Genomic DNA, 26,318 nt, shown 5'->3' on the forward strand with positions numbered 1-26,318 from the left:
ATAGCTACCGGTACAGCCCCGAGCCTCGATGGAGAACTACTCCCTCCTCATGGGAGTAGCAGCGGTGATGAAGATGGCGGTGGAGATGGCAGCGGTGTCGATGGAGAAGCCTTCCGGGGGCACTTCCCCGCTCCGGCAGGGTGCCGGAACAGAGTTCTGTCCCCCGAATTGGAGTTTCGCGACGGTGGCGGCGCCCCTGGAGTCTTTCTGGAGTTTCGTCAATTGGTATCGAAGTTTTAGGTCACGACGGCTTAAATAGGCGAAGAATCGGAGTCGGAGGGTCTGCAGGGGCCCACACTATAGGGGGCGCGGCCCCCACAGCGCGCCGGGGTGTGGTGTGGGGCCCCCAGGGCTCCCCTCTGGTCCTTCCCGGGTGTTCTGGATGCTTCCGATGAAAATAGGAACTTGGGCGTTGATTTCGTCCGATTCCGAGAATATTTCGTTACTAGGATTTCTGAAACCAAAAACAGCAGAAAACAGCAACTGGCCTCTCGGCATCTCGTCAATAGGTTAGTTCCGGAAAATGCATAAAAATGATATAAAGTGTGAACAAAACATGTTGGTATTGTCATAAAACAAGCATGGAACATCGGAAATTATAGATACGTTGGAGACGTATCAGCATCCCCAAGCTTAGTTCCTACTCGTCCTCGAGTAGGTAAACGATAAAAGATAATTTCTGAGGTGACATGCTACCAACATAATCTCAATCATACCATTGTAAAACATATGAGATGAATGCAGCGATTCGAAACAATGTAAATGCAATGAGTAAACAAGTGAATCATATAGCAAAGACTTTTCATGAATAGTACTTTCGAGACAAGCATCAATAAGTCTTGCATAAGAGTTACCCATAAAGCAATAAATTCATAGTAGAGACATTGAAGCAACACAATGGAAGATTAAGTTTCAGCGGTTGCTTTCAACTTGTAACATGTATATCTCATGGATAGTTGTCAATGCAGAGCAATATAACAAATGCAATAAGCAAGTATGTAAGAATCAATGCACAGTTCACACAAATGTTTGCTTCTTGAGGTGGAGAGAGATAGGTGAACTGACTCAACATTGAAAGTAAAAGAATGGTCCTCCATAGAGGAAAAGCATCGATTGCTATATTTGTGCTAGAGCTTTGATTTTGAAAACACGAAACAATTTTGTCAACGGTAGTAATAAAGCATATGTATCATGTAAATTATATCTTACAAGTTGCAAGCCTCATGCATAGTATACTAATAGTGCCCGCACCTTGTCCTAATTAGCTTGGACTACCGGATCATCACAATGCACATGCTTTAACCAAGTGTCACAAAGGGGTACCTCTATGCCGCCTGTACAAAGGTCTAAGGAGAAAGCTCGCATTGGATTTCTCGCTATTGATTATTCTCAACTTAGACATCCATACCGGGACAACATAGACAACAGATAATGGACTCCTCTTTTATGCATAAGCATGTAACAACAATTAATAATTTTCTCATTTGAGATTGAGGATATATGTCCAAAACTGAAACTTCCACCATGGATCATGGCTTTAGTTAGCGGCCCAATGTTCTTCTCTAACAATATGCATGCTTAACCATAAGGTGGTAGATCGCTCTTACTTCAGACAAGACGAACATGCATAGCAACTCACATGAAATTCAACAAAGAGTAGTTGATGGCGTCCCCAGTGAACATGGTTATCGCACAACAAGCAACTTAATAAGAGATAAAGTGCATAAGTACATATTCAATACCACAATAGTTTTTAAGCTATTTGTCCCATGAGCTATATATTGCAAAGGTGAATGATGGAATTTTAAAGGTAGCACTCAAGCAATTTACTTTGGAATGGCGGGAAATACCATGTAGTAGGTAGGTATGGTGGACACAAATGGCATAGTGGTTGGCTCAAGTATTTTGGATGCATGAGAAGTATTCCCTCTCGATACAAGGTTTAGGCTAGCAAGGCTTATTTGAAGCAAACACAAGCACGAACTAGTACAGCAAAACTCACATAAAAGACATATTGAAAACATTATAAGACTCTACACCGTCTTCCTTGTTGTTCAAACTCAATACTAGAAATTATCTAGACCTTAGAGAAACCAAATATGCAAACCAAATTTTAGCATGCTCTATGTATTTCTTCATTAATGGGTGCAAAGCATATGATGCAAGAGCTTAAACATGAGCACAACAATTGCCAAGTATCACATTACCCAAGACATTATAGCAATTTACTACATGTATCATTTTCCAATTCCAACCATATAACAATTTAACTAAGAAGAAAACTTCGCCATGAATATTATGAGCTAAGAACACATGTGTTCATACGAACCAGCGGAGCGTGTCTCTCTCCCACACAAGCATTTATTCAAACAAAAACAAAAACAAGAAACATACAGACGCTCCAAGTAAAGTGCATAAGATGTGACGGAATAAAAATATAGTTTCAGGGGAGGAACCTGATAATTTGTCGATGAAGAAGGGGATGCCTTGGGCATCCCCAAGCTTAGATGCTTGAGTCTTCTTGAAATATGCAGGGATGAACCACCGGGGCATCCCCAAGCTTAAACTCTTCACTCTTCTTGATCATAGTATATCATCCTCCTCTCTTGACCCTTGAAAACTTCCTCCACACCAAACTCGAAACAACTCATTAGAGGGTTAGTGCACAATAAAAATTAACATATTCAGAGGTGACACAATCATTCTTAACACTTCTGGACATTCCATAATGCTACTGGACATTAGTGGATCAAAGAAATTCATCCAACATAGCAAAAGAGGCAATGCGAAATAAAAGGCAGAATCTGTCAAAACAGAACAGTTCGTATTGACGAATTTTAAAATGGCACCAGACTTGCTCAAATGAAAATGCTCAAATTGAATGAAAGTTGCGTACATATCTGAGGATCATGCACGTAAATTGGCTTAATTTTCTGAGCTACCTACAGGGAGGTGGACCCAGATTCGTGACAGCAAAGAAATCTGGAACTGCGCAGTAATCCAAATCTAGTACTTACTTTACTATCAAAGACTTTACTTGGCACAACAAAACACAAAACTAAGATAAGGAGAGGTTGCTACAGTAGTAAACAACTTCCAAGACACAAAATAAAAACAAAGTACTGTAGCAAAATAACACATGGGTTATCTCCCAAGAAGTTCTTTCTTTATAGCCGTTAAGATGGGCTCAGCAGTTTTAATGATGCACTCGCAAGAAATAGTATTTGGAGCAAAAGAGAGCATCAAGAGGCAAATACAAAACACATTTAAGTCTAACATGCTTCCTATGCATAGGAATCTTGTAAATAAACAAGTTCATGAAGAGCAAAGTAACAAGCATAGGAAGATAAAACAAGTGTAGCTTCAAAAATTTCAGCACATAGAGAGGTGTTTTAGTAACATGAAAATTTCTACAACCATATTTTCCTCTCTCATAATAATATCCAGTGGCATCATGAGCAAACTCAATAATATAACTATCACATAAAGCATTCTTATCATGAGTCTCATGCATAAAATAATTACTCTCCACATAAGCATAATCAATTTTATTAGTTGTAGTGGGAGCAAATTCAACAAAGTAGCTATCATTATTATTCTCATCAAGTGTTGGAGGCATAGTATAATCATAATCAAATTCACTCTCCATAGTAGGTGGAACCAAAAGACCAGTATCATTATAATCATCATAAATAGGAGGCAAAGTATCATCAAAGTAAATTTTCTCCTCAATGCTTGGGGGACTAAAAATATCATGCTCATCAAAACCAGCTTCCCCAAGCTTAGAATTTTCCATATCATTAGCAACAATGGTGTTCAAAGTTTTCATGCTAACATGTTCCATGGGTTTTTTAATTTTTGCATTAAACCATTCATGTCTTGACTCAGGAAATAGAATAAAAAGCTCACAGATGTTGTCCATTATGCCTTACTAGTGTAAACAAGAAACAAAAAGATGCAATTGCAGGATCTAAAGGAAATAGCTTCGAGCACAAACACAATGGCGCCAGAAAAGTACTTTACCTGGAACCGGAGTATGAGTGCCTTTTTACCTTTCCTCCCCGGCAACGGCGCCAGAAAAGTGCTTGATGTCTACGTTCCCCCTCCTTTCCTGTAGACAGTGTTGGGCCTCCAAGAGCAGAGGTTTGTAGAACAGCAGCAAGTTTTCCCTTAAGTGGATCACCCAAGGTTTATCGAACTCAGGGAGGAAGAGGTCAAAGATATCCCTCTCATGCAACCCTGCAACCACAAAGCAAGAAGTCTCTTGTGTCCCCAACACACCTAATAGGTGCACTAGTTCGGTGAAGAGATAGTGAAATACAGGTGGTATGAATATATAGGAGCAGTAGCAACGGTGCCAGCAAATAGCTTGCTGGCGTGTAGTTGATGGTGGTGGTATTGCAGCAGTAGTAACACAGTAAAACAGTAAACAAGTAGTAGTAACTCAGCAGTATTTAGGAACAAGGCCTAGGGATTACACTTTCACTAGTGGACACTCTCAACATTGATCACATAACAGAATAGATAAATGCATACTCTACACTCTTGTTGGATGATGAACGCATTGCGTAGGATTACATGAACCCTCAATGCCGGAGTTAACAAGCTCCACAATTTGTTCATATTTAAGTAACCTTATAGTGTAAGATAGATCAACATAACCAGATAGATCACATCAATACCATCATAATGATAATTAACTCCACAATCTACAAGAGATCATGATCATAGCCTACGACAAGAACCACACGGTGCACACACTAGTCACCTTTACACACGTGCAGGAGGAATAGAACTACTTTAATAACATCACTAGAGTAGCACATAGATGAATTGTGATACAAAACTCATATGAATCTCAATCATGTAAAGCAGCTCATGAGATCATTGTATTGAAGTACATGGAGAGAGATTAACCACATAGCTACCGGTACAGCCCCGAGCCTCGATGGAGAACTACTCCCTCCTCATGGGAGTAGCAGCGGTGATGAAGATGGCGGTGGAGATGGCAGCGGTGTCGATGGAGAAGCCTTCCGGGGGCACTTCCCCGCTCCGGCAGGGTGCCGGAACAGAGTTCTGTCCCCCGAATTGGAGTTTCGCGACGGTGGCGGCGCCCACAGAGTCTTTACGGAGTTTCGTCAATTGGTATCGAAGTTTTAGGTCACGACGGCTTAAATAGGCGAAGAATCGGAGTCGGAGGGTCTCTGGGGGGCCCACACTATAGGGGGGCGCGGCCCCCCCTGGCCGCGCCGGGGTGTGGTGTGGGGCCCCCAGGGCTCCCCTCTGGTCCTTCCCGGGTGTTCTGGATGCTTCCGATGAAAATAGGAACTTGGGCGTTGATTTCGTCCGATTCCGAGAATATTTCGTTACTAGGATTTACGAAACCAAAAACAGCAGAAACAACAATGGCCTCTCGGCATCTTGTCAATAGGTTAGTTCCGGAAAACGCATAAAAATGATATAAAGTGTGAACAAAACATGTTGGTATTGTCATAAAACAAGCATGGAACATCGGAAATTATAGATACGTTGGAGACGTATCACCTACCATGGAGAGTAAATTTTATTATGATTATATTATGCCTCCTACACTTGATGAGAATAATAATGATAGCTACTTTTTTGAATTTGCTCCCACTACAACTAATAAAATTGATTATGCTTATGTGGAGAGTAATAATTTTATGCATATAGCTCATGATACGAATGTTTCATTTGATAGTTATATTGTTGAGTTTGTTCATGATGCCACTGAAAGTTATTATGAGAGAGGGAAACATGGTTATATGCATCTTAATAATATTAAGTTTCCCCTCTTTATGTTGAGAATATTGAAGTTGCGCTTGTGTTGCCTTTCTATGCTTGCTGCATTATGCTTACATGACTTGTTTATTTACAAGATTCCTTTTCATAGGAAGTGGGTTAGGCTTAAATGTGTTTTGAATTTGCTTCTTGATGCTCTCTTTTGCTTCAACTCTTATTTCTTGCAAGAGCATCATTAAAATTGCTGAGCCCATCTTAATGGCTATAAAGAAAGCACTTCTTGGGAGATAACCCATGTTTTTATTTTACTACAGTACTTTTGTTTTATATTTGTGTCTTGGAAGTTGTTACTACTGTAGCAACCTCTCCTTATCTTTATTTTATTGCATTGTTGTGCCAAGTAAAGTCTTTGATAGTAGGGTTGATACTAGATTTGGATTACAGAAACAGATTTCTTACTGTCACGAAATTGAGCAGCCCCGTCTGTAGGTAACTCAGAAAATTCTGCCAATTTACGTGCGTGATCCTCAGATATGTACACAACTTTCATTCAATTTGAGCTTTTTCATCTGAGCAAGTTAAGTGCCCCAGAAAAATACGTCTTTACGGACTATTCTGTTTCGACAGATTCTGCCTTTTATTTCGCATTGCCTCTTTTGCTATGTTTGATGGATTTCTTTGTTCCATTAACTTTCAGTAGCTTTGGGCAATGTCCAGGAGTGTTAAGAATGATTGTGTTACCTCTGAACATGTGAATTTTTGATTATGCACTAACCCTCTAATGAGTTTGTTTCGAGTTTGGTGTGGAGGAAGTTTTCAAGGGTCAAGAGAGGAGGATGATATACTATGATCAAGAAGAGTGAAAAGTCTAAGCTTGGGGATGCCCCCGTGGTTCATCCCTGCATATTTCAAGAAGACTCAAGCATCTAAGCTTGGGGATGCCCAAGGCATCCCCTTCTTCATCGACAACTTATCAGGTCACCTCTAGTGAAACTATATTTTTATTCCGTCACATCTTATGTACTTTACTTGGAGCGTCTGTGTGCTTTTATTTTGTTATTTTCATTCTCTGAATAAATTCATGCTTGTGTGGGAGAGAGACACGCTCCGCTCGTTCATATGAACACATGTGTTCTTAGCTTTACTTTTAATGTTCATGGCGAAGGTTGAAACTGCTTCGTTCATTGTTATATGGTTTGAAAACAGAAAATGCTTCATGTGGTAAATGGTATATGTTCTTGACTAATTTGATACTTGGCAATTGTTGTGCTCAATTAGATCATGTTTAAGCTCTTGCATCATGTACTTTGCACCTATTAATGAAGAACTACATAGAGCTTGTTAAAATTTGGTTTGCATTATTGGTCTCTCTAAGGTCTAGATATTTTCTGGTTAAGGTGTTTGAACAACAAGGAAGACAGTGTAGAGTCTTATAATGCTTGCAATATGTTCTTATGTAAATTTTGTTGTACCGGTTTATACTTGAGTTTGCTTCAAACAACCTTGCTAGCCAAAGCCTTGTACTGAGAGGAATTACTTCTCGTGCATCCAAATCCTTGAGCCAAAAACTATGCCATTTGTGTCCACCATACCTACCTACTACATGGTATTTCTCTGCCATTCCAAAGTACATTACTTGAGTGCTACCTTTAAAATTCTATTCTTTGTCTTTACAATACATAGCTCATGGGAAAATAGCCTTAAAAACTATTGTGGTATTGAATATGTTGCTATGTATCTTATTTCTTATAAGTTGCTTGTTGAGCGGTAACCATGTTTCTGGGGACGCCATCAACTATTACACCTTTGTTGAATATCATGTGAGTTGCTATGCATGTTCGTCTTGTCTGAAGTAAGGGAGATTTTCATGATCAAATGGTTTGAGTATGCATATTGTTAGAGAAGAACATTGGGCCGCTAACTAAAGCCATGAATCATGGTGGAAGTTTCAGTTTGGACACAAATCCTCAATCTCTTATGAGAATATAATCTATTGTTGAATGCCTAAGCATTAAAAAGAGGAGTCCATTATCTGTTTTCTATGTTGTCCCGGTATGGGTGTCTAAGTTGAGAATAATCAAAAGCGAGAAATCCAATGCGACCTTTCTCCTTAGACCCTTGTACAGGCGGCATAGAGGTACCCCTTTGTGACACTTGGTTGAAACATATGTTATGCAATGATAATCCGTGTTAATCCAAGCTAATTAGGACAAGGTGCGGGCACTATTGGTATTCTATGCATGAGACTTGCAACTTATAAGATGTATTATGCATAACACATATGAATTATTACTACCATTGACAAAATTGTTTCTATGTTTTCAAAATAAAAGCTCTAGCACAAAAATAGTAATCCATGCTTCCCTCTGCAAAGGGCCTATCTTTTACTTTATTGTTGAGTCAGTTTACCTATTCTCTCTATCTTAGAAGCAAACACTTGTGTCAACTGTGTTCATTGATTCTTACACGTTTACCTATTGCACTTGTTATATTGCTTTATGTTGACAATTATCCATGAGATATACATGTTACAAGTTGAAAGCAATTGCTGAAACGTAATCATCCTTTGTGTTGCTTCAATGCCTTCTACTTTGAATCTATTGCTTTATGAGTTAACTCTTATGCAAGACTTATTGATGCTTGTCTTGAAAGTACTATTCATGAAAAGTCTTTGCTATATGATTCAGTTGTTTAATCATCATCTTTACCATTGCTTTGAATCACTTCATTCATCTCATATGCTTTACAATATTGTTGATCAAGATTATGTTGGTAGCATGTCACTTCAGAAATTATTCTTGTTATCGTTTACCTACTCGAGGGCGAGTAGGAACTAAGCTTGGGGATGCTTGATACGTCTCCAACGTATCGATAATTTCTTATGTTCCATGCTTGTTTTATGACAATACCTACATGTTTTGTTCACACTTTATGATGATTTTATGCGTTTTCTGGAACTAACCTATTGACAAGATGCCGAAGTGCCAGTTCCTGTTTTTTGCTGTTTTTGGTTTCAGAAATCCTAGTAAGGAAATATTCTCGGAATTGGACGAAATCAACGCCCAGTATCTTATTTTTCCACGAAGCTTCCAGAACACCGGAGAGGGGCCAGAGGAGAGCCACAGGCCCACCACACAGGTGGCCGGCGCGGCCCAAGGGGGGGCGCGCCCCCCTATTGTGTGGCCCCACCAGGGCCCCTCCGAGGCTGCCTTTCCGCCTACTTAAGGACTCCGTCGCGAAAACCCTAGAGGGATAAGCCACGATACGAGAAAAGTTCCAGAGCCGCCGCCATCGCGAAGCCAAGATTCGGGGGACAGAAGTCTCTGTTCCGGCACGCCGCTGGGACGGGGAATTGCCCCCGGAAGGCATCTCCATCGACACCACCGCCATCTTCATCGCCGCTGCTGTCTCCCATGATGAGGAGGGAGTAGTTCTCCCTCGAGGCTGAGGGCTCTACCGGTAGCTATGTGGTTCATCTCTCTCTCCCATGATGTGATCTATATGTATGTGTAGATGTTACTCTTGTCTATTATGCTCTAGAGGTTACTTTAATACGAATTCCGTATGTTGTGGAGCTTGTTAACTCCGGCTTGAGGGAGCTCTTGTAGCCCTACACAATGAATGGTGTTTGTCATCCAACAAGAGAGTGTTTTAGAGTAATACTTATGTGTTCATCTATGTGATCGTGAGCTTTGCAATCAAGATGTCTTATGTTATTCAAGTGGATTTTACTTATGTGATCTCCGGAGACTCCTTGTCCCACGTGTGTAAAGGTGACAGTGTGTGCACCGTGTGGGTCTCTTAGGCTATATTTCACAGAATACTTGTTCACTGGGTTATGATTTGAGTTGGATGTCTCTATGAAATTTTGGTGTGTTAGTACCTCCTATGAATGCTCAAAGTGACAGTGTGGGGTGTTAATTAGTACTTGGGAATACATATTTAAGGTTTGCTTTGCAGCCCTACACGGTGAATTAGTGTTCGTTATCCCGCCAGAGAGTAATTCGGAATAGCATAATGAAGTGCTTATTTATATTCAATTATGATTGCAATGTTGAGAGTGTCCACTAGTGAAAGTAGGATCCCTAGGCCTTGTTTCCAATACTGCAAACACCGCTTACTTACTGTTCTACTGCATGTTTACTTGCTGCCATATTTATTTCAGATTGTTATTACCACTCATATTCATCTATACCACTTGCGTTTTAATATCTCTTCGCCGAACTAGTGCACCTATACATCTGACAAGTGTATTGGGTGTGTTGGGGACACAAGAGACTTCTTGTATCGTAATTGCAGGGTTGCTTGAGAGGAATATCTCTGACCTCTACCTCCCTGAGTTCGATAAACCTTGGGTGATCCACTTAAGGGAAACTTGCTGCTGTTCTACAAACCTCTGCTCTTGGAGGCCCAACACTGTCTACAGGAATAGAAGCGTGCGTAGACATCACTGCCCTTCTTGAAGTTGCCCTTGTTAGGCTTGCCCTGCTTCTTGAAACTGGTGGTTTTGTTGACCATCAACACTTGGATCTCTTTCCGTATCTCCACCTCAGCAGATTTCAGCATGGAGAAGAGTTCAGGTAACTCTTTGTTCATGTTCTGCATGTTGTAGTTCATCACAAAGTTCTTGTAACTAGGTGGCAGTGATTGGAGTACACGATGAATACCCAGCTGGTTAGGAATCACAATCCCCAAGTCACTGATCTTCTTCGCATGTCCGGACATAGCGAGCACGTGCTCACTAACGGAGCTACCATCTTCCATCATACAACCAAAGAAGTGTTTCGAGGCCTCATAGCTTTCCACGGCCGCATGAGTTTCAAAGATAGATTTTAGCTCACGGACCAGCTCACAAGGATCGTGGTGCTCAAAACGCTTTTGGAGCTCTGCCTCTAGGCTGCACAGGATGGCACACTGAACTTGGGAGTACCGAGTTTGCCGAGTCTTGTAAACATTCTTTACTTCCTCAGATACTGCAGGTGGTGGTGGGGCACAGGATGGCACACTGAACCAGTCAGTGAAGTTGCTACCATTGCTTTTAAGCTTTTCTTTCACTAGGAACTGGTTAAAATTGATGGAGGGGGACGCCATGATCTACAACATATTTGCAAAGAGTTTAGACTAAGTTTATGATAAAATGAGTTCAATTTTAATTCTTAAATTAACTAGGTGAGCTCCCACTCAAAACAACATCCCTCGAATTGTCTTAGTGACTACACGAACCAAATCCACTACACCAAGTCCGATCTTCACGAGAAAAGATGTAGTTTCAAAGGCGAACACACAAAGTGTTCATCATATCATTCATATGACTCATGCTCTACCTTTAGGTATTCCGTGTTCCGAGACCATGTCTGTACATGCTAGGCTCGTCAAGGCAACCTTAGTATCCGCGTGTGCAAATCTGGCTTGCACCCGTTGTATGCACATGTAGAATCTATTACACCCGATCATCACGTGATGCTTCGAAACGACAAGTCTTAGCAACGGTGCATACTAAGGATGAACACTTTATTATCTTGATATTTAGTGAGAGGGATCATCTTATAATGCTACCGTCGCGATCTAAGCAAAATAAGATGCAAAAGGATTAACATCACATGCAATTCATAATGTGTGATATGATATGGCCTTTCTTCTTGCTTTTGATCTCCATCTCCAAAGCACGAACATGATCTCCATCATCACTAGCATGGCGTCAAGGTCAGTGGCGCCGCTTCATGGTTGTCCATCACTTATAACAACTACTTGAAATAAAGTTATTACATGATGAATAGACACGCATGTCTTTAACAAAAATTAAAGACAACCATTAGGCTCATGCCGGTTGCCATAATACAATAATGAACATATCATACATCAAATATAATCATCATCACATGGCCATATCACATCACCAAACCCTGCAAAAACAAGTTAGACGCCTCTAATTTGGTTTGCATATTTTACGTGGTTTAGGGTTTTCGAGTAAGATCCAATCTACCTACGAACATGAACCACAACGGTGATACTAGTGTTGTCAATAGAAAGAGTAGATTGAATCTTCACTATGGTGGGAGAGACAGACACCCGCAAAGCCACTTATGCAATACAAGTTGCATGTCAAGCGTGGAGCAAGTCTCATGAGACGCGGTCATGTAAAGTTAGCCCGGACCACTTCATCCCACCATCCCGCAAGATGCAAAGTACACTAACTAAAAACAACAAAAGCATCAACGCCCACAAAAAACATTGTGTTCTACTCGTGCAACAGATCTATGCATAGACACGGCTCTGATACCACTGATGGGTTCGTTGCATTGAAAACAAAAAAATTCTACCGTGAACATGAACAAAAACCAAGATCCAATCTAAGAAGAAGCAAGATCTAATCTACCAAGATCGAAGCAACGAGAAGATCATGAGACTAACCCTTGAAGATTCCAAAGCCTACGAGATTAGATCTCGTTGTTGATGTAGTCGATCGTCCGTGCTGCAATCCGGCAGCACTTCCGTACTCGGTCGTGCGTACGGTGTCGATGAAGCCCGTCCTCTCCCCGTTCCAGCGGGCAGCGGAGGTGTGGTAGATTTCCTCGGAATCCCAGCAGCACGACGGCGTGGTGGTGGTAGATGAACCATTTACATACGATACCGATTCCCTTTGCCACGCGATACTTTACTTGTCTGAGGTTCGATCATCGGTATCTCCATACCTTGTTCAACCTCGTTACCGACAAGTACTCTTTACTTGTACCGTGGTATGTCATCTCTTGTGACCTTGTCACATGCTTGCAAGCTAATCAGACGACATTCCACCGAGAGGGCCCAGAGTATATCTATCCATCATCGGGATGGACAAATCCCACTCTTGATCCATATGCCTCAACTCACACTTTCCGAATACTTAATCCCATCTTTATAACCACCCATTTACACAATGGCGTTTGATGTAATCAAAGCATCCTTCCGGTGTAAGTGATTTACACGATCTCATGGTCGAAGGACTTAGGTAACTATGTATCGAAAGCTTACAACAAGTTGAACTTAATGACTTGATCTTATGCTACGCTTATTTGGGTGTGTGTCCATTATATCATTCATCTAATGACATAACCTTGGTATTAATAACATCCAATGTTCATGATCACGAAACCATGATCATCTATTAATCAACAAGCTAGTTATACAAGAGGCTTACTAGGGACTCCTTGTTGTTTACATAACACACATGTATCAATGTTTCGGTTAATACAATTATAACATGGTATGCAAACATTTATCATAAACACAAAGATATTATAATAACCACTTTATTATTGCCTCTTGGGCATATCTCCAACACAAACACTATAAAAGTCGTGAAGGGACCGATGATGAAAGGAGAGCCATTCGTTGCAAAACAGAACCGCCATCCACCAGATCCATCTGCAAAACAAGAGATGGAATCCGGATCGGAGGTATCACCTACAAATGGTCCCCTTGTATCATTTACACCTTTTAGCAGTGCTTCCCAAGGTTCGATTAAACCTAGGTCTTCTAGGGGAAAAGCTTACCATACTACAGTCCGTAATCCGGATCGGAGGTATCACCTACAAATGGTCCCCTTCGAAGCCCTGTGATGAGTGTGTTTTTAACATGTTTTTACATCATTATTTCATCAAGTTATCATTGAGTAGTAGTAGGATTTTTTTATTTCACCGCGCTACCGCACCCTTTTATGCTTGTATACACAGGATCTTGAAATAATAAGTCGATGATGAAATATCAATGAAAACTGTCATTTTCTGGCATTTTGACGTGATAGAAATCATTTTAGCACTTAATTATGCACCTGGACGAAAGGACAATGTGAGGACAACTTCCAATAACGTTAACGGACATCGGTACAAGCAAGGCTTTCCCGTACCACCTGCCAGAAGAACTTTCTCGTCAAATACTTCACCAGGCGCAGACGACGCAGAGATCTGAGACACACAGCTCCGCAAAATAGAGAAACACCGCCCCATATTAGATCTCAAGAAGGAACTTGGGAGAAGATAACATCCAGGATGCTACGTGGATCCTTGGAGGACAAGGTATCATCCACTTTATCACCATCAAACGCTGCACCATCATCATCATCCACCTCCAACCATAGATGTAACCTTGACTGCTATTGTTGATTTGTATTCGAATTCATTCCATTCCTTTAATCCCCTCCATAAGATCATGATGATGTTCTTCATTCCTTCCATGTATGAGCAGTCAGATTAGTTCTTGGGGAGATGGAGAGACCCTAGCATGAATATGAGATGAATCTAATATTTTTTATGGTTTTAAGTATTAAAGTGTGTTAGTTCTCTCTCTTGATATTATGTGTTGTGCACCATGTAATATTTGCCTTATGGTCTCGAGAGGGAACTACCCTTTGAAGTGTGGTAAAGTGAACGACGATAAGTGACATTACTGAATCGGCATTTTAACACATGAATGAGGAGGATAAGAGGGACTCACCAAGCTCATATCGATAACCACAGGGTAAACCCCTTAATAGCAATAGTCAATATGTGGCTTGCAGAAGACTAGCTGTTGTGGTTATTTAGAGATGCGGTGACAGATGGCTTTCTGGGCGCATCTTATTACGGAGCTCCCCCCACACAATATGATTAAAAGCATACTTATCTTGATTAACATGAATCCTAATGCTAGAGGTCGATCCAATAATCCCTCAGAACACTTTGTCTTATTAATTTTCAATCCATTTCCTATAACGCTTTTACTGTTTCATTTACTTTATATTCAACCATTTACAACACCCCCATTTAAACATTTTGAGATTAGAAAACAATTTATAATTAATCTTTAGTAGATAGTAGCAAGGGGCATTAAGACCCTAGCTAGTAGCTCCTCGTGGTTCGATACTCTTATTTCGAAACTACCTACAATTGATCTGTGTTCTTGCAGTTATAAAGCTATTTTCTGGCGCCATTGCCGGGAAGCTCAACGCTTCTGGTCTTTGTTCTTAGTTGCTTATTTATTGGTTTTACTAAAGTTGTTTAATAGTTTCAGGTAACACAATGGCTTCTCTTGGGATTATGAATAAGCTTGATGCATCTGAATACCTCGGAAGATTCAATCGAGGATTTGTTAAAGAATTCCCAAATGGGAGTGATGTGGAGTGTGCGATTCATCCATGCTTTATTGCTATTATGAAAGAAAAAATCTTGGCAGGAGATGATCCCGATGAGGATCCTTATTATCATTTGCATTCCTTTACTGAGTTGTGTTGGACAATTAAATTGAGAAACTACACTGATGATGAATTAAAACTTAAATTGTTTAGTCAATCTCTAACCAACACTACATTATCTTGGTATAGAACTTGCCCTGCAGAAAAGATTGATACTTGGGAGAATTTAATGAAGGTATTTATATTTTGATTCTATCCCAAAGTTAAGTCCGTTGAAGCAAGAGAATTAATAACCAATTGATGTCTACGCACATTTATATTTTTGTAGACAGTGTTAGGCCTTCAAGTGCAGAGGTTTGTAGAACAGCAACAAGTTTCCCTTAAGTGAATCATCCAATGTTTATCGAACTCAGGGAGGTAGAGGTCAAAGATATCCCTCTCAAGCAACCTGCAATTAAGATACAAGAAGTCTCTTGTGTCCCCAACACACCCAATACACTTGTCAGGTGTATAGGTGCACTAGTTCGGCGAAGAGATAGTGAAATACAAGTAATATGGATGATTATAAGTGGTAATTGCAATCTGAAATAAAAAATGCCAGCAAGCAAATATGTAGCAGAACTGGTTGTAAACAGTGTTTCAATGCTTAGAAACAATGCCTAGGGATCTTACTTTCACTAGTGGAACTCTCAACAATGATATCATAATTGAATACATAAATATCATTTCTTCACTATGCTACTCTGAACCACTCTCCGGTTGGATAACGAACACCAATTCACCGCGTAGGGCTACAAAAGCACTCCTTAAAGTTTGCGTTCCAAACCTAGGGACACCCCACTCTGTCACTTTGAGCATCCAAAGATAGTACTAACAAACATCACAATTTCATAGAGACATCTAACTCAAATTATAACTCATGATAAGTATTTCTGTAATCTTTAGCCTAAGAGAGACACACGGTGCGCACACTGTCACCTTCACACCGTGGGGCAAGGTGTCTCCGGAGATCACAATAATAAAACCACTTGAGTAGCATAATAGGTGAAGAGTAACATCTACTTATTCAACTAGATTACAAAGCTCATGATCACATAAATATCACACCATGTGAGAGAGAGATAAACCACATAGCTACAGGTAAAACTATCAGCCTCGGGGGGAACTACTCCCTCCTCATCATGGGAGTTAGCAACATCTATGAAGATGGCGGTGGAGTCGATGGAGATGGCTCCGGGGGCAATTCCCTATCCCGGCAGGGTGCCGGAACAGAGATGCCGGAACAGAGATTTCTGTCCTCCGGGACTTGTCTTCGATGGCGGCGGAGCTACGTAACTTTTCGTGGATGGAGGCTGATTTTTTATGGTTTTGCGTCGGGAGAAATATACAGGCGAAAGGGCGATGTCGGTGGGCGCTCGGGAGGTCCCACACCATGCCTAGGCACGGCCAGGGGGGCCACGCCTAGGGGTGGTGTGGCCACCTCCCGGCTCTTCTCCGTCTCCCCTTTGGACTCTGTCTTCATGACAGAAAAATAGGAACTTCGGCTTTTGTTTCATCCAATTCCGAGAATATTTCCAGAACAACTTTTCTGAAATACAAACATAGCAGAAAATAGGAACTGGCACTGTGGCATCTTGTTAATATGTTAGTTCCAAAAAATGCATAAAAATACCACGAAGTGTAATCAAAACATATAGCAATTGGTGTAAAACAAGCACGGAGCATAAACAATTATAGATACGTTTGCAACGTATCACCAATTTCAAGAATCGCCGCGGCAAAAGTTTAATGAGATCCTACCTCAGGTTTAAAGGTACGGTTCAAAGCTATCCCCATCATGATTTACCACCTTGGTATGTTTTACATGTCTTTTATGGACGATTTGAACAAGATAATAAAAGGGAATTAGATTTGTTATCCAGTGGATCTTTTATGGAACTCAACCTCGAGCAAGCTTGGGTACGCCTAGACCAAGTTCATAGAAATAGAGAATCAGGGGGCTTTGATCTTGGAAGTGAGGGAGAAATAGAAATTGAATATGATTGTTTAAATTCTTATTAAAACATCGAGAAATTAAAAGAAACTACTAATGAGCTTAATCTTGATGATGTTATGGTATTGAATGCTATTCAAGCTTTTACAGAATTCATTGAAGCACCCAAGAAGGAATGGTTTACTACTACACTTCACCACCTCAAATTATTGAAGTAGCATAAGTTGAAGTTGAAGTACCCAAAGAGTTACCCGTTGAAAGGATGCCTTACAATGAGCCACTCACTTTCCCAGTGACAGCGGCAAGGCCCATTAGAGCTCAACTCCATGCAGAACAAAAAGAAGAAGAGGTAAAAGAGGTAAGAGCACTAGAGGTAACATTTAGTAATAAGGAACCTACTTATGAAGTTGCAAATGAGGAACGTGAGGTAACTAAGGAAGGTATTTTAGCTATATATGCACACTACAACCTAGTTGAGCTCGATTCTGAAGCCTCACAATTTGTAGAAGGTATGGTTAAAGCAAATAATGTGGGCAAGCCTGTTTTACCTTGCACGTTTGGTGGATCCTCTTATTATGGCCTCTGCGATATTGCAACAGCTGTTAATATTACTCCCTATAGATTTTATTTTGGTATCCAAGATGAACTTGAACATTCACAATTAGAAGACACATATATGACAATAATGCTAGCTGATAAGACTCTCCGAGTTCCTATGGTAGTAATAAAGAATGTACCTATTACAATAGGGCCTACACTTATCCCATTGATTTTGTTGTCATTGATATGCCAATTGATTCTCATTGTCCGATAATTTTTGGAAGAACTTTCTTAAACAATGCAGGAGCTAATATTGATTGTAGGAACGAAACTATCTCTCTTAAGTTTGGGAGGAAGTGGTGAGTTTCCATTTCTCGAAGTTTACTCAATAAACTGATTATTGAAGATATTGAAGAGGAAGAATTTGAGGAGGAAGTTAATCTGGCTAATCTTTCCACAGTACTTTATGATACTTCTGGAGATGATTTAGAAGTAAGTTTACTTGGAAATAAAAATACTATGATAGGATTGCATAAAAATGATATTGGGAAATATTTGGAATCTCTCCCTATAACTGATAACTCAACCAATGAGAAAACTGAGGTACCTGAAAGAAAGGGACATGAAGATTTATGACCACCAGAACTGAAACACCTTCCTCCAGATTTAAAATATAATTTTTTGGCTGAAACAAATAGATATCGTGTTATTTTAAGTACTAACCTTTCAGAAAAGCAAGAAGAAAAGTTAATGATGGTACTTAAAATACACCGTAAGGCTTTTGGGTATTCTTTGGATGACTTGAAGGGGATCAGTCCCTCGATAGTCAGTCATAGAATATTCATGGAAGATGAAGCTCAGCCAGTTGCTGATTTTCAAAGGAAACTTAAACCTGAAATGAAGGAAGTGGTAAGAAAAGAAATCATCCGCCTCCTCGTCGCAGGTATCATTTATCATGTCAACGAAAGTGACTGGGTTAGTCCTGTTCATTGTATTCTTAAGAAAGGAGGATTTATTATTGTACCAAATAAACATAACGAAATGGTCCCAACTAGAACGTTTGTAGGATATAGGATGTGCATTGGTTTCAGAAAATTAAATAAGGAAACTAGAAAAGATCATTACCCATTACCTTTTATAGATCAAACTTTGGAAAGACTTGCTTGACATTGGTATTTTTGTTATCTTGATGGATATTCTGGGTTCTCCCAAATAGTTTTTCATTCGGAAGATCAATTGAAAAGAACTTTCACTTGCCCTTTTGGATTGTATGCTTATCGTAGAATGCCTTTCGGATTGTGCAATGCACTACCTACTTTTCAAACATGCATGACCTCTATATTTGCTGATTATATTGAGCACATAATGGAAGTGTTCATGTACGATTTTTCTATCTATGGAACTTCGTTTAACCATTGCTTGCGTAATTTGCATAAAGTGTTGCAGACATGCGAACATACTAATCTAGTCTTGAACTGGGAGAAATGCCACTTCATGGTTCAATAAGGGATAGTACTTGGACACAAGATCTCAGGAAGAGGCATAGAAGTTGACAAGTCGAAAGTGGAGGACATAGAAAAATACCACCTCCACGAGAAATCAAAGGTATAAGAAGTTTTCTTGGTCATGCTGGATTTTACAGAAGGTTCATTAGAAATTTTTCTAAAATAGCAAAACCCCTTACTAAAATGTTACAAAAATATGTTTGGTTTAAGTTTGGTGAAAATTTTCTTAATGCTTTCAACATTCTTAAACAAGCTCTACTTAAATCTCCAATGATACAACCCCCTGATTGGAAGAAACCTTTTGATCTACTTTGTGAGGCAAACCAGGAATCTGTCGGAGTCACTTTGTGCCAGCAAGATGGTGATGAACTTAATATCATCCATCAAGATGGTGATGAACTTAATATCATCCATCACGCTAGTTGGACTCTAAATGATGCACAGATAAATTATCCTTTGATAGAGAAAAAGTTCTTTGCGGTTGTGTTTGCCTGCGAGTAGTTTAGCTCGTATATCACTGACTTGAAAGTTATACTCTACACTAATCATATGGGCTTGAAAGAAATTCTTTAAAGGACAGACGTTAAGCCTTGAATGATTCGGTGGATTTTGCTTTTGCAAAATTTGAGTTGCAGATCATACAAAGAAGTGAAGAACGACTCGAAGATCGAGAATCCGTGGACGAAGAAGTATTACCATGCAACATATCCACAATCTTTGTTCCACCAGGTACTCTTCGTTTTTGTAAAGATGTTTCTCCTATCCTTTGTGATGGTGCGAGCAAGCATTTGCTACCCATCATATATGGAAGAAGGGGGGGAACAATATGATAGCCAAGAAAGTAAGGTACTTTTTACTCATAACTATTGCAAGAGAGTTTTATGTGAATTTTACTAGTTTGAAGTTTTTAGTTCCCTATTCATTTGCTTGTGTTTTCGAGGTCTTCGCAATTTTCTAACCCGGAGGGAGTTTTCGCGACCTCGGTACGGGTGGGTAGTACGACCGGATCCGCCCATACAGTGGTCGCTAAACTTCCTAGATGTTTTCGTGCGATAGTTTTCTAATTTTGATACTAGTACGGGCGGGCGACCGCATCCGTCCGTACGGGTGGTCGCCATTTTCTCTGGAAACCATATTCGAAAATTGTTTCTAACCTCGTTTTCCAGTACGGGCGGGCGGTACGGTGGCATATGCCCGTACGACTAGTCGCCATACTTACAACAACTTTTTCCTCATTTTATTTGTAAAAAACCGCCGCCTTTCTTATGTCGGTAATCAGTACGGGTGGAGGTACGGTGCAAACCCGCCCGTACCGAATTCTCGAACCGACTTTATCCGCTCCGATTTTTGGCAGGACGTTGGATATGGGCGGATGGTACGGTCTAGGACCGCACTGATGACCGACGTGCTGCCCAGAATTTCCTTTTTAAGTTTATATCCTCCTATATTGTTGGGATTCTTTTTCTGTAAAACCATAACTTCAATCTGATGAGTTTTTCCTCTTTATAACTCCTCATAACACCTAGACGAGTATTTTCTTCTATCCTAAATGATCTCATCCAAGCTTGCCACAAACCCTACCAATGCAACCATGTCTCATCCTTGGAGCATCAAGCCTTCAGCCCATGGGAAGCAAGGAACCTTGAATGCCTGGAGGAAGGACGCTACAAGGGAGAAGGAGGTGGAATGATGGAGGGACAAAAGTGACCTAGAGGATGGTGTCAAGCTGACAAAGAAGATCAGTGAAGGATGAAAAACTTTTGGTTTGGTTCTAGGTAAGGATGATGATTATGATGAAATCGACATGAGCATCGAAGAAGATGATGGGCTATGCCTCATCAACAAGTTGAAGATGAAAGACAAGGACATGTAGGAATCCCTGGAGAAGCTAGACAAACGCATCAAGAGAATTGAAGAGAAGGCCCCTGGGTCTGCAGAGCATATTTGGCTACTGCGACGCTACCTGAATCAGATGGATGAAAAGATCATCAAAGGGCTACAGGCTAACCTTGATATTTGTCTTCGTTCTCTTGCTACACAGAAAAAGACACTTGAAGTGAGCAAGAATTACATTGCTCTTATGGAGAAATAGGCTAAGGAGCGTTCAGCCTGCATCATCAACCTCGAAGCCTTCATCGTCGCATTGCAGACCAAGATCCATAAGCTCAAAGGAGAAGCCCCTTCAAAATAGAAGGACGAATTACGGTATCAAATAATCGCAAAAATTATTTGATCCCACCTGGCTTGATTCCAAGATTGGGGAGATCTATAACACCTTGTAATCTATCTCCTTTAGTTCACACATTTACTTTCCAGCATGCATTTAGTTCGACATTCGATAAGGATTGCATTACTGCTTGTTTAATTTCCCTTGGAGAGTGAAGGATTTATCCAATCAACTTTGAGCCATTATTTTATTTGAAGTCTGATTGAATTATGATTATTGTATTAGTTGTATGAATTAGGATGAGTATAATTATATTTGCATCATGATGATGATTTTATGGTCGTCCACACCACTAAGCCTTGATAGAATATGAGAAGAGAGTGTCTACAAGTATATCATAATCATTGCTTTAATCATGAGAAACAAAAATCCAGAAAAATGACATTGTTGCAAAAGGAGTATTGTGCTACTTGTGAAAAGAGAAATAAAAAAAGGGAGAGAAAGAAAAAAACTTGCTCAAAGATCTCATTTAAAAGCTAAGTTCCATGATCATATGTTATGCTAAGAACATAGTATTCTTGTTTACTATCAAACTTGAAGGATGTGGAGGCCTCTAAGTCATTTGAGTATGAGAATAGTATGGTGTTATTCATGCTCTAGCTCAACATCCAATGTTATAATCCTTGTTCTTGAAAATGCCTCATTTGTTTTAACGACTCACGCTTCATGAACAAAGATGGCCCTGCCCATTAAGCTTCTATCTTGCTTGGGGACGAGCAAGAGTCTAGCTTGGGGAAATTGATGAGTGCGTTTTTAGCACGTTTTTACATCATTATTTCATCAAGTTATCATTGAGTAGTAGTAGGATTTTTGTATTTCACCCGTGATACATTGCAAACGTATATATAACTTTTGATGATCCATGCTTGTTTTACACTAATTTCTATATGTTTTGTTTATACTTTGTTGCACTTTTATGCATTTTCTGGATCTAACTTATTGACAAGATGCCACAGTGCCAGTTCCTATTTTCTGCTGTTTTTGTATTTCAGAAAAGTTGTACAGGAAATATTCTTGGAATTGGACAAAAGAAAAGCTGAAGTTCCAATTTTATTGTAACGAAGACGGAGTCCAGAGGAGAGACGGAGCCGAGCCAGGAGGTGGCCACACCATACCTGGGCGCGGCCCAACCCCTGGCCGTGCCTAGGGGTGGTGTGGGCCCCTCAGGCGCCCACCGACCTCGCCCTTCTGCCTATAAGTTACCTCCCGACGCGAAAACCCTAAAAAAACAAGCCTCCGTCCACGAAAAGTTCTGTAGCTCCACCACCTTCGAAGACAAGTTTCGGGGGACAAAAGTAATTGTTCCAGCACGCTGCCGGGACAGGGAATTGCCCTCGGTGTCATCTCCATCGACTCCAATGCCATCTTCATCGTTGTTGCTGACTCCCATGATGAGGAGTGAGTAGTTCTCCCCCGAGGCTGGGGGCTTTATCGGTAGCTATGTGGTCTATCTCTCTCCCATGATATGATCTTTATGTGATCATGAGTGTTGTAATCTAGTTGAATAAGTAGATATTATTCTTCATCTATTATGCTACTCAAGTGGTTTTATTGTGTGATCTCCAGAGATACCTTGTCCCACGGTGTGAAGGTGACAGTGTGCATACCGTGTGTGTGTCTTAGGCTTAATTTTACAGTAATACTTATGAATTGTGGTGTCTTGTTAGTACTATCTTTGTATGCTCAAAGTGACAGCACGGGGCATCCATCGATTGGGAACGCGACTTTAAGGAGTGCTTTTATAGCCCTACGCGGTGAATTTGTGTTTGCTATCCAACCGGAGAGTGGTTCAGAGTAGCATAGTTAAGAGATGATATTTATGTATTCATTTATGATAGGGCTTTCTATTTTCGTTCCCTCGGGTCCTTAGTTGTGCTCCGTTTTTCCCAGCCGCTTAAGTTTTCCTCAGTTTTCCCCTCCCTCTAGTTTGAAACACTCACAAGTGCTGGAACGGCCGGTAGCCGTCAGGTCAGAGGCCTTGACCGTTAGTCTGATGGGTGGGGCTGCACAGGGGCAGTTCCTCCCTGACCGTCTCGTGTTGATAGGTAGGGTTAGGAGACACGTCGGAGCAGCCATCCATCTATCGCTGACGTGTGGGCCGTTTTATTTCCTGATTGTATACGCGGTGCTGCCAATAACAAATGAGGCCGCTCTATAGGGCTACCGCAGCCAATGACCAGTGGGGTTGTGTATTTTTCAGGAAAAGACATATATTGCCGCTATGTGGGGCTGCCGCAACCAATGACCAGTGGAGTCGTCTATTTATTTAGAGAAAATCATATATTGCCGCTCTGTGGGGCCTCCGCAGCCAATGACCGCTGGGGTCGTCTGTTTATTTAGAGAAAATCATATAGAGCCGCTCTGTGGGGCCGCCTCAGCCAATGACCGCTGGGGTCGCCCTTAGTGAAAAGGCATATATCCCTGCTTTTAGTTAGAGAGAAACAACACGTTCGCTAATTAATTTTTCTTATGCTAGACCCAGCAGATGACTATTTTCGCAGCTTAATCTAAAGTGAATCTTATGCTGAACATGGCTGGAACCTAGTGTTGTGTATCTCATTAGTCATCGGAGAACCGCTGGCAGCTCGTTCCCCACCCTTGGACGGAGCAGCCATTGTCGGCGCCTCATCGCGCCGCCGGCTCTGTCCCCCGGCGGCGTCGGACGGACTGCGGCTTTGCACGTCAACCACGGCTCCAACACTTGTTTCGTCCGCACGCATTGTACTCACCGCAGGAAAGTCCGCCGCAAGCAGATCCGCCGCCCATGACGACCGGGATTTGTTCCGCGCACCAATTGGTAGTATAGTTGGTAAGACCTCCGCTTCTGCCTCCCCCGCCCCATAATTGATTCGGTTCCCGTAATTTATTGGAGTTTGCAGGTGCGACCCTCAATGTCTGGTCGTAGCGGGTACACCGGCGAGAGTGGGGATTCGATCATGTCGTGGCCACGTTCTACTTCTCCTACCTCGTCGGAAGTGCAGGTATCTAGCTTCTGCTCTCTGTACTACCGTTGAATTTGAAGTGCCGACATGGCCTGTTGGAGTGATTTCAGTTGTTCTTTTTTCCATTATTGTTACAGTTAGCCAGGCAAGCCGATGATCCATGGCACATTGCATACCAAGATGAGTCAACCCAGTGGTGTAGCCATGGGATGGATTTGGAGGAGAAGGTGGCCAATTTAGGTGATGAATTGGCCCATAAAAACCTGATGATATTCGAGCTGAAGCGTACTGTGGAGGAAGAAAAGAAGAATTCACAGCTTATTCGCAAGGAGAAGTTGAGAGTTGAGATAGATCTTGCCGTATTTGATCAAGTGGTAGAAAATCTAGAACATGAACTTCAAGTGATGGGAGAGGAGAAAAGTAGGTTCATCTGGACAGTCTTATTAGGTGTCATCCATGTCCTAGTAGTTATGTGGTTGTGGTAGACGATTTAGATAGTATAGAATTGTTATTCAGCAGATGGCTCTAACTACTGTATTTTGGTGTGGCTCTAACCACTGTGTTTTGGTGTACAATTTCCTAGTTGTGCTAAGTAATGCACGCGATAATTTTAGCATGCATGAACATCTTATAAAAGTGAAGGGATCCCAAAAGTGAAAGCATGTACCAGCCTCTCGGATCAAATACATATCAATCTTCCCAATCAAGTTGGGATAGAATTCAAATCATACATACGGATGTACATGGACACATCGAGAAAGTGGAGAAACTTTTTTTGAGACAGAGGTAGTAGTTCGAACAATTTTATCCCAATTTGATATTGAAAAATACAAATTTATCATAATTTATCCCAATTTGCGGCGTCGAACACGGCCGTGCAGTGGTGGGCAAGAAGGGCCGGGACGACGTGCGGCTGAGGGGTGGTCATCTGCGCCATCCGCAAACTCGGACATGGAGGAGGGCTAGATCTGCGGCTTCGCAACCACTCTTGGCACCACCGCCGTCTTGGTGTACTTCATCAGAGACGGATCTGAGGAGGGCTAGATCGGCGGCTTCGTAGCGCGGTTGTAGACGATGGCTTCAATCGTCTTGCCATCAATTCGCACTCTCGGCACCGTCGCCATCTTGGTGTCCTTCATCAGCAACGGATCTGACGAGGGCAACGAAAGTGAGACATCAACAGGCTCCGACATTGAAGGCTGGATCTGCACCGTCGAAGCGATGTTGTAGGCGATGGCTTCAATGATCTTGGCATCGATGACCACTGTCGGCACGGCCGCCGTCTTGGTGTCCTTCATCAGCAACAGATCTGAGGAGGGCAACGGAAGTGGGACATCAACAGGCTCCGACATTGAAGGCTGGATCTGTGCAGTCGAAGCGATGTTGTAGGCGATGGCTTCAATGATCTTGGCATCGATGACCACTGTCGGCACGGCCGCCGTCTTGGTGTTCATCATCATCAACACATCTGAGAAGAGAAACGAAAGTGAGACAGAGAGAGACATTTCAACTATTTCTGAGGGTTAGATCCTCACCGGCACTCTTAGATCCACACCGCCGCACGCATGCTGCAGTTCCGCGCCGCCGCGACCGCCAGAGTAAGAGAGGAAATAGGAAAGAGGAAGATGCGACTGGAATATGCGACTGCTAGGGTTGGTAGGTATGTGCTCTGCTCTTCTCTCCGTATGCGTCCATCGTGGTAGAGAGAGATATACAGGCCGTCCGATCATAAATGATCCAACGGTGCAAGTGTACGTTGAGCTATCAACCAACCAAGATCCGTGTGATATACATCTCGACCAATCAGAGATCAGCCAGTGAGTACAAGTGAGGAAAATGAGTAGAACTAAGAGGGGGAAAAGTGAGGAAATGTTTATCGGAAGGGAAAAACTGAGTAGGACTGAGTAAAACAAGTGGATCCGGAGGGGAAAAACTGAGTAAAATTAAGTAAAACAGGGACACTCAAATAATAAAGGGAGTAAGGAAAATTGAAGATTTTGGCATAAAAATTGTTAGATTGTGTTATTTGAACAACTAGAACAGTGGCCCTCGCAAATGCGAGGGCAATGTCTTTAATGTGTTGAAAATGATTAATCATAAATTTGCAGCTTTATTATATCCACATTTGGTTGGGGTTATACTTGTGCTATGTTGTTCATCCATTCTTACTTTTTGTAATTAGTTAATTGGGGAGGACATT

This window comes from Lolium perenne, chromosome 7 (assembly GCF_019359855.2).
Source record: "Lolium perenne isolate Kyuss_39 chromosome 7, Kyuss_2.0, whole genome shotgun sequence".
Classification (NCBI taxonomy): Eukaryota; Viridiplantae; Streptophyta; class Magnoliopsida; order Poales; family Poaceae; genus Lolium; species Lolium perenne.